The sequence below is a fragment of the Xenia sp. Carnegie-2017 genome, unplaced genomic scaffold, assembly GCF_021976095.1.
Source record: "Xenia sp. Carnegie-2017 unplaced genomic scaffold, XeniaSp_v1 HiC_scaffold_24, whole genome shotgun sequence".
In the NCBI taxonomy this organism is placed as follows: domain Eukaryota; kingdom Metazoa; phylum Cnidaria; class Anthozoa; order Malacalcyonacea; family Xeniidae; genus Xenia; species Xenia sp. Carnegie-2017.
In genome coordinates, this window is record NW_025813487.1 from 13,429,254 (window position 1) to 13,438,656 (window position 9,403).

Genomic DNA, 9,403 nt, shown 5'->3' on the forward strand with positions numbered 1-9,403 from the left:
ATAAATCAAATTTTATAACATAAACATCTGTATCTATATTTTTGATTTCATACTTAAAATAACAATCATCCCATTCATGATATTTATTAAACAGAGCATTAGTGATATGTGTAAACCGTGGTATATAAAAATTACTACTCATAGTATCTTTATTAGATGGTTTAAATGTATTTAGTATAATCGGTTCATAATCAATATTCATTGCACACATAATATGTAAAATTTTTGCTATATTTTCTATATTATATCTATCTTTTGAAAAAGATAACCACTTACTAGTGTTCAATTCATACTCTTTCTCTTTATATATATATCTATTTGTATCGTCTTTATAATAAAGTTCGTACGTTAATGATTTAATATACATGTTTTTATCTTTAATAATTTCATCTAATAAATCTAAATTAATTTCATGTCCTTTAAATTTACATACATCTTTGTTTTTTATAACTTTCATCATTCTATATAATTACTATATATATTATTTTTTTTAAGGTGCGTTTAAATTATCTTTTGTTTTATACAATGTTTTTTCAAAATCCTTCAAAACACCTTCTATATTAGAACTAGTTTTTTTACAACATAGAATAAAATTTCTAATCTTTTTTAATAGATCTTTAAGATTCATATATAATAGTAAATTTTTATTTCTTTGACTCTATCCAATTTTTATAATAAGTACAGTTAATGCCTTTATCCCATTCAAGGATTTTATATACTTCACCAAATAATCTATCATCAAAAATCTTTTGTCTTTACTATTTTTCATATCTCTAACAGGGTGTTTTAATGCTATACCCCTTCTACTAGCTAAACGTATTATATAATAGTTATACATACTAATATTCTTTTTCTGTATAAACTTATGTTTAATCATAGTACTAACAACCTTTATAAAATCATTTGTCAATTTCTCAACATATTCAGAAGCCACAAACAATCTAATTTTATTATAAAACCATTTTTTCCTTGAATGAACTGAACGTTGACATTTCCAAATCTCTGGTATCCACTCATTTACTACTTTATATCCAATAACAGCACCACAGTTTATACAAACATTCATTTTATTGTTATCTAAAATAATTTCTTGATTTTCACAACATAAGTATGTCTTAGCGGAACTATTAATATAACTATCACATATCTTTTTATCACAAAAGCAACAATTTACATAACCAAAAAACTCTTCTAACTCTTTATGAATCAATTTATTACAATACATATACTAATACTATATATTTTATTTTTAAGTAATTTTATATAATAAATATCCAGATATAATACCAATCAAACCATTGTACCAGATTGATAATTTTTCATATTCTTAGATGGTTTGTAAAAGTCATTTAATTGTGGTTCTCTATGAAATGTTAACCCATTGTAATGTATTGTTTTTACTTTTCTAAGCGCATCTAGAGCTCTATTTGTAAGTTCTATATCATCATTAGCATATTGAAGTTCTTGTCGTAACTGTTGTATTTTATCTCTTTGCTTGATTTCATTTTCATAGAACAACTCTTTAGCTCTTTGTAGTTTTTCTAAAGAATCGTGGTATCTTTTCATTTCTTCAGCATAACCGTTTTTATCAAGTTTATGAAATAACCAGCCTGCTAGAGAGAAACCTAACCCATTGACAACAGCTCCAAAAGCTGTCCCAACTCCACTAGTAATAATACTTGCCATATATATTTATACAGATTTAAACAGATCCTCAGGGATCAATTTTTTATTCTGGCCATATTTAACTAGCATTGTTGATGTTGTAATAGCAATAGCTAGTTTAGCATAATCTTTGATATTACCAATATATGTTAATTGTTGCCCTAGTAGTTTTTTAGACACCATAGAAAGACCTACAGCAGTTGTTGTCACAAGCATTGCATCAAAAGCTTCATTCATAAATTGTTTCTTATTCATAGTATTACTCATATATAATAAGAAATATTTTATTCAAATGAGTCTAAATTATATTTTTTATTTTTTTGTATCAAAACATGTTTTTCACTAGTTGTTTCTTCTCTCGCTTTATCGTTTGTTAATTTTTCCTGCCTTTTATCATTTTTCCTTGTATAATAGAGACTAGCAATAGCAGTTAATACTCCAATAGTTCCAAATAAGAATCCGTAATTAATATTCCAGCTATTATCCTCAATTTTCTTTTTATTTTCTAATTCAATCCTATCTCGCATCTTTTTTTCTTTAGAAGCTTTAGATATAGCAGCCAAGCGTTTCCCAGCTTCAACTCTAATAGGGTCTTTCTCTTTCTTAACTGTAGTAATTTTTAGGTTTTCTTCAGACATGTTATATAATACTGTAGATTTTATTCACAAATAACTTATAGATAACTCACAGATAACTTATAGATAATCTTACAGATAACTCACAGATCTTTATATTTTTTGTTATATTTACTCACCATACCATCTATAGTAGTACAAAAATCAATTATAATATCATCGATAACTTTTACTTCCGATATAAATATCAATTCATCATAAGGTAATCCTCTTAAATATGATCTTATATCTATAAGTATTTTTTCATATGATGTATATGCAAATTTACATATTTCTAAGTTATTATTAATCTTACTCTTAACCATATAATCTTGAATTAAAGCACCTAGGCCTGATAGGCTAGCTATAACTATTGGGTTCAGGGTTACACTACCTACAATACCAGCAGTCGAGACTAGAACAATACTTCCCATGTTTAATGATAGTCTAATTTTATTTAATTTATTATACTTCCATTTATAACAGGTATATAACTTGTGATAGTACAAATAAAACTTTTTAAGCTTTTCAAGTTCCTCTTGACTCAACTCACTCGAATTATGATTAAAATCTAGAACTTTCTTCATATTATATTATAAAAGATATTTAACAATATGAATGATGATAGCGTTGATATACCGAGTAAAGTAATCATATCTGTTTGATGGGGATTATTTACTATCAATTTTATATGTTTATGTACTAATGGTTTTTATAACTTCATCTAGAGTATCTAGGTGTTGTGAGGTGTATTATCTTGATGTACTTTTTAGGTTCTTCCTTTTAACTCCATAATAATTTATTTTAGAATTAATACCGAATTTCATAGTTTTATTAGCTAATGTTAAAATATTATTATACCCATCAATCTTTTTATAATATGATCATACGGCTGGGTATTAAAATCATACCAGGACTGATTGCCATATTTAAAATAACATTCGTGTCTTTTATACTTTTCTCATGTTAGATATCAATACAGTCGTATCATTCTGTACTATAGTATCCTTTAATAATTTTCTAAAAACGTTTTGAGTTTGCATGCTTTTAGCTCCATGATTAACTATTGACCATCTTGTATTTGCCTGAGCACCAAGAATTGTATAAACAAAACTTTCAATAGACTCTTGCAAAAGAACCTTTCCGATTGATGTAATACCTTCAGAATGATATGCAATGAAGCTACGATAATCAGTAGTCGAATATTGAAAATTAACATAATACCCATCATTGTTTTTATCAAATTTTAAAATACCTTTATAAGGTATATGCTTTTTCAATTCAGTAAAGTCATATTTGTCTAATAACGAGGGGTGCTTCATAAATTTTCGGATCTGATAATACAAATGATATTTAACAAGGCTTTGTATAATTCTACTTTTATTAAAATTTAAATGATTAAGACCGATACCACATAAAAAACTAGCAACATAAGCCCCACAAATCATAGCGTAGTAAGCTTCTTGTTTATAATTTAAATGACTTTTAATATTGTATCTTATACCAGTCTGTTTTTCTTTTTTACTTTTAATTTCACTTGTCCACGTGGCTGTTAAAGGTGGTAAATTACTCATAAACTAATCATTCTCTGTGACATATAATCTGAAGTTACAGATATCAACATTTACTGGCCTTTGAAATGTAGGTTTAACAATAAACTTTGTTGTCCACCTATGTAACATATGATCGAAATAATCCTGGCTATGGCCTTCGTCTCCATTTTGAGCTGCTATGAGATTTGAAAACAAAGGTGTTTTAGTTGTTTCTAAATATATTTTTGGCCATGTTGGTACATGTTTTAAATCATCATCATCGCCTAATTTTATAGCATTTTCTTCTATTTGTTTGTCTGACATATAATATAAGCTATGTTATATATGAAAATGTTCACTGTTTTTATAGACGGAGATAGTAAAAAAATCGACTTACAAGAAAGTATAGTAACAACTAACTATTCATATTTATATATCAAAAAGGCTTATGTGTATTGGGAATATAAAAATGTTAAATTAAATAATACTTTAGCTTTTACAATAGGCTCAACAAAATATAATATAGATGCTGGGTACTATACTTTTAAAATGCTTAAAACGTTTTTTGAGTCTGTTAATGTAAAGTTTGAGATGGTAGAAAACAATGGAACTTGTAAAATAACTAATAATAATGACGAGGTATTAGTATTGTCTGATACTCTTATTAAAATGTTAGGTTTTAATGATACTATAAAAACTATGAAAAAAGGTATTGTACAAAATGGTGTTTCTAAAGTTGATATAAACAGAGGGTTAACCTGTATACAAATTTTTTCTAATCTTGTAAATTCAAGTTATAATTATAACCCTGAAGGAAAAAAAAGTAATATAGCTTTAACTTTATCAATGATAACAATAAATTCTCTATTTGGTACTTTATACGAATACAATGATATTGAATCTAAAGTTACAATTATAAAAGGAGCTTTTAACGAGCTAATATTTAATATATTAGATCAAGATGGTGACCCTATTAATGTAGGTAGTATTCTACTTGAATGTTATCTTGAGTAAGTTAAATGGATGAATACATTAAAATTGAGCAAAGTTTAAGAGATATTTATTATAATCCACAAACAGGATATCAATCAGCAGAACGGCTGTATCAGAAAGCATTAGAAGAAGGTATAGATGTTAGTAGAAAACAGGTTAAAGAATGGTTAATATCTCAAGATACATACACTAGATATAAACCTATTATTAGGAGACATAAATTCAGACAAACAAGGGTAAACTATCTTGGTGAACAAATACAAATGGATTTAGTTGATATGGGTTCTTATAAGTATAAAACAATGGTTATTATTGGATATTAACAGCTATTGAAATATTAAGTAGATATGCATTTGCTATCCCTGTTTATAGGAAAGACACAAATAATATGACAAAAGCTGTTGCAAAACTATTAAGTCAATTTAAAGATAGATTTAATGATTACCCGAAACTAGCTCAATTTGATGATGGTAAAGAATTTTATAATGTAGGTGTCAAATCATTATTAGAGAAACATGGAATTAAGTACTTCTCTACTAAAAATGATAAAAAGGCTGCAATTGTCGAACGATTTAATAGAACGCTTAAAACATCAATGTGGAAATATTTCTATAGTAAAGGAACATATAAATGGATTGATATATTAGATGATTTAGTATATAATTATAACAATACAAAACACAGTACAATCTTGATGAAGCCTAAAGATGTTAATAAAAATAATGAAGATGAAGTTTGGAATACATTATACGGTCATGAAGTTGCTTATTTACCATTACCTAAGATTAAAATTGGTGATATGGTTAGAATATCAAAGTATAAATCTATATTTACGAAAGGTTATGAAGCAAATTTTACAGAAGAGTTGTTTAAAGTGACTAAAGTTATTAGAGGAGATCCGAATTTATATGAGATAGAAGATTTAGAAGGAGAGCCTATAATTGGTAAATTTTATGAAGAGGAACTATCAGTTGTGAATAAGAAAGATGATGTTTATAGAGTTGAAAAGATATTAAAACGTAAGAAGGTTAAAGGTAAAAAGATGGTTTTAGTTAAATGGTTAGGTTATGATAATAAACATAACAGTTGGATTCCTGAAAGTGAAATACAAAATATAGAGTAATCTATATAATGGCAGAAGGAGGTTTTGATTATATTGAATTAGAAGATAAGAAGCAAGAAGATGATAACGATGATAATGAATATTATGATGAAACGTCATTTACTGATGATAATGATGATAGATTATTTATTACTGATAATTATGGTGTAACAATAAGAAAAAAGACAAATAAAACTAATACTCTTCCTGATGTTCCTACTTCAACTCCTATTTATACAAATATTAATAGACCTGAAAATGAAGTTTCTTTTGCTGTTGAAAAGTTCATTACAAAAAATTATAAAAAAGAATTTAGATTTAATAGCCTAAAAGGTATGGCAGCTTATGAAGGTTTAAATTTAAAATTAAATTTAGGTAAAACTGATATAAATAATATTACTTACAGACCATTAAATACAAGAAATAAGCGAGGTAAAGATATAATTGTTTTACAACGTAATAGTAATGGAATACTACAATATAATAAACATAAAAATGCTAAAGAAGCTGTTAAACAATTTAAAAACGAAATTAAAAGAATTATTAATTTGCAAGATGAATTTATAAGAACTGAAGAGAGTATGCCTATGATTGATTTAAATAATCAATATACAGAGAATTTCAATCAAATAACTAATGAAGAAATTCGAGAACATATAGGTGTTATGGCCCCATCTGAAACAATAGATAAAAGAACAAGACCACAATTCATAGAAGCACAAATAAATCACTTTGCTGAAGAGTTAAACAAAACTATAACTAGAATAAATGAAATAGAAAATGAAAATGGTATTGACAACAATATTGATGAATTAGCTATTTTACATGAAAGAGCCGCGGAATTAGAAACTATAATTAGAGAAGAACAAGAGCAATTAGATAAAGAGGATGTACGAAATAAACAGGAAGAAGATGTTACTAAATTACAACAGTTTAAAAAATGGGTGAAAGAAAATATACCAGGATTATCAGCTTTAGCTATATCTGTGGCTGGAATAATTACAACCATTATCATAGGGGCTAGAAAAGCAATCCTACAAGGTGCTCAAGCTACTAGTAAATTTTCTAAGGCTTTAGCAAATCTAGGTAAAAAATTATGGCCATTGTTAGGATCATTATTGAATATTATCGCTCAGACTATATCATGGGGAGCTAAAGGTTTAGCATGGTTAGCTTCTAATATTTGGATTTTAGTTATTGGTGCTGCTTTGTTAATATATGATCAGTATAAACAAAGAAGAAAATAAAATATGTTTTAATATATATGAATAGATTATTACAAGAAGAGCTTTTACCTGGTTATAAAAGGACTTCTATGACAAAAATTAAAGGTAACCGTACTTTTTATAGTATAACCTTTAATCCTAATAGTCTTAAACCGAATGAACAAGTTTATGTTAATATTCCGAAATTGAAAGCAAATAGTTGCTTAGTGCCTGGTTCACTTAATCTATCGTTTGATCTTAAAATCAGTAATACAAAAAGTCACTTTCTAAATAATCTCAGTCAGATTTTACAGGCTAGATTACAAATTAAAGTTGCCGGAGAAACCCTTTACGATTGTAGTGAACATAATGTTATAAGTGTATACAAATGCTTGTGGTTACGTATAAGTGATAGACAAGGCCTTATTGAATATGGCATATGTAGTGAAAATTTACGAAAACTTATTTCTAAGGATGATAGTGCTACAACAAGTGGAAGTTCAGAAAAAGTAGCAGACAAATTAATGTATGATATTTATGGTACAAGACAGAAAATTAATATTGATAATATTCTTAAAGATCATGGTCTTTATTGTCCTTTCAATATGAATAATAACTTTCAATACATAATAACATTGCCCCCGAGCGATCAAGTCCTTATCCCTCAAAGCGGTCAAAAAATCGGTGATTATGAATTAGAAAATATTCAGCTGGAATATGAAACTATTGAAAATCAAGAAATTGCTGATGAGGTGACAAATTTATATTCTATAGGAAGGAGTCTATTTTATGAACATATAACCCTCTTAAAAAAAGAAAAATGGGATAAGTCAAGTACATTACAGAATGTTAACGTCAATGTACCTCGCAAAAGCATGAAAGGGGTTGTCTTACTATTCACAGAAAGTTCAGTTCTAGAGGAAAAATTTATATACCCAAACATTGATGAAGTTAAATTAACTATTGAGGGTGTCCCCAATTGTGTTTTTTCTCAAGGCATGAATAAAACACTCTTTTATGAAGAAGCAAGAAAATTTTTTGATAGAACTATTCCGATAGATTGCTTCATGACAATTGAAAAATTTTATAAAGATAAATTTGCATTAGTTATCGATCTACGCACCTTTCAAGAAAAAAATATTGCTGGCAACGGAAAACGGATCATGAACACGCAAAACGGTATTCTGGTCGAATTAAAAAAAAAAGAATATACAAAAGATTTAAACTGTTATATCTATGTTGTTAGTGATGCTCTTGTTCAATTTGTTAATAATGATTTACAAAGTATTCAGTATTAAATAACAAGTAATATATAAATGAATACACCTTTTAATATGATTATTTTAGGTATGACTGCTTGCGGTAAAACCTTCTTTCTTTTAAGAATGTTAGAAGAAAACTTTAATAATTATTTTGATTATATCATTTTATTATGTCCAACGCTATCAAACAATAAAACCTATCAAGAATGGAAATATATAAATGATTCTGATTTAATTAAAGTAGAATGTGACCAAGATCAGGTAGATATTGTTTTAAAATATGTTAGTGATGTATATAAAGGCTCCAATAGTCTTATTATACTTGATGACTGTGCTAGTTGTTTAGATGTTAAAAATAGGACATCTGAATTAGTTCGTTTATCATTTAGTTCTCGTCATTATGGGCTTTCTACTATTGTTATTACACAGCAATTGACAAGTATTTCTAAACCTTATCATGAAAATATAAGTTATTTAGTTACATTTTATAATCCAAACCGCAATGACATGAAAACAATATTTGATGATTATCTTTATGGTGTTCAGAAAGATGATATAAAAATAACCAAAAATTGAAAATAATAAGTATGCACATTTAGAAATCCACCTTGTATACCCATACCAATGGAAAATTGTTATTCCACAATAAAACATGTGTTATATATATATGCCAAAGCGTAAAGAGCCTGAAACAATTGATGATATAATTAATGGGATTGATTCCGCAAATATACTATCAAAGATGCTGTATGTGATGATAATATACAAGATAAAGCCGCAAAGAAAGTTTTAATAAAAGAGATCAACTACTTAAACTAGCTGAAGATGGTGATTTAGACAAGTCAGTTTCTTACATTAAAAAAGCTAGTCAAAAAATTATTTATAAATTGTACACTGAATACGAGAAAAAACGATTACAAAAAACAAATGAGTTTTTAACTGATTTAGTTATATCAAAATTTTCAGATGTATTAAAAGGGTTTGATGCTATTGAAGATCCCAAAGAATTAACAAAACAGCTTAAATCAAG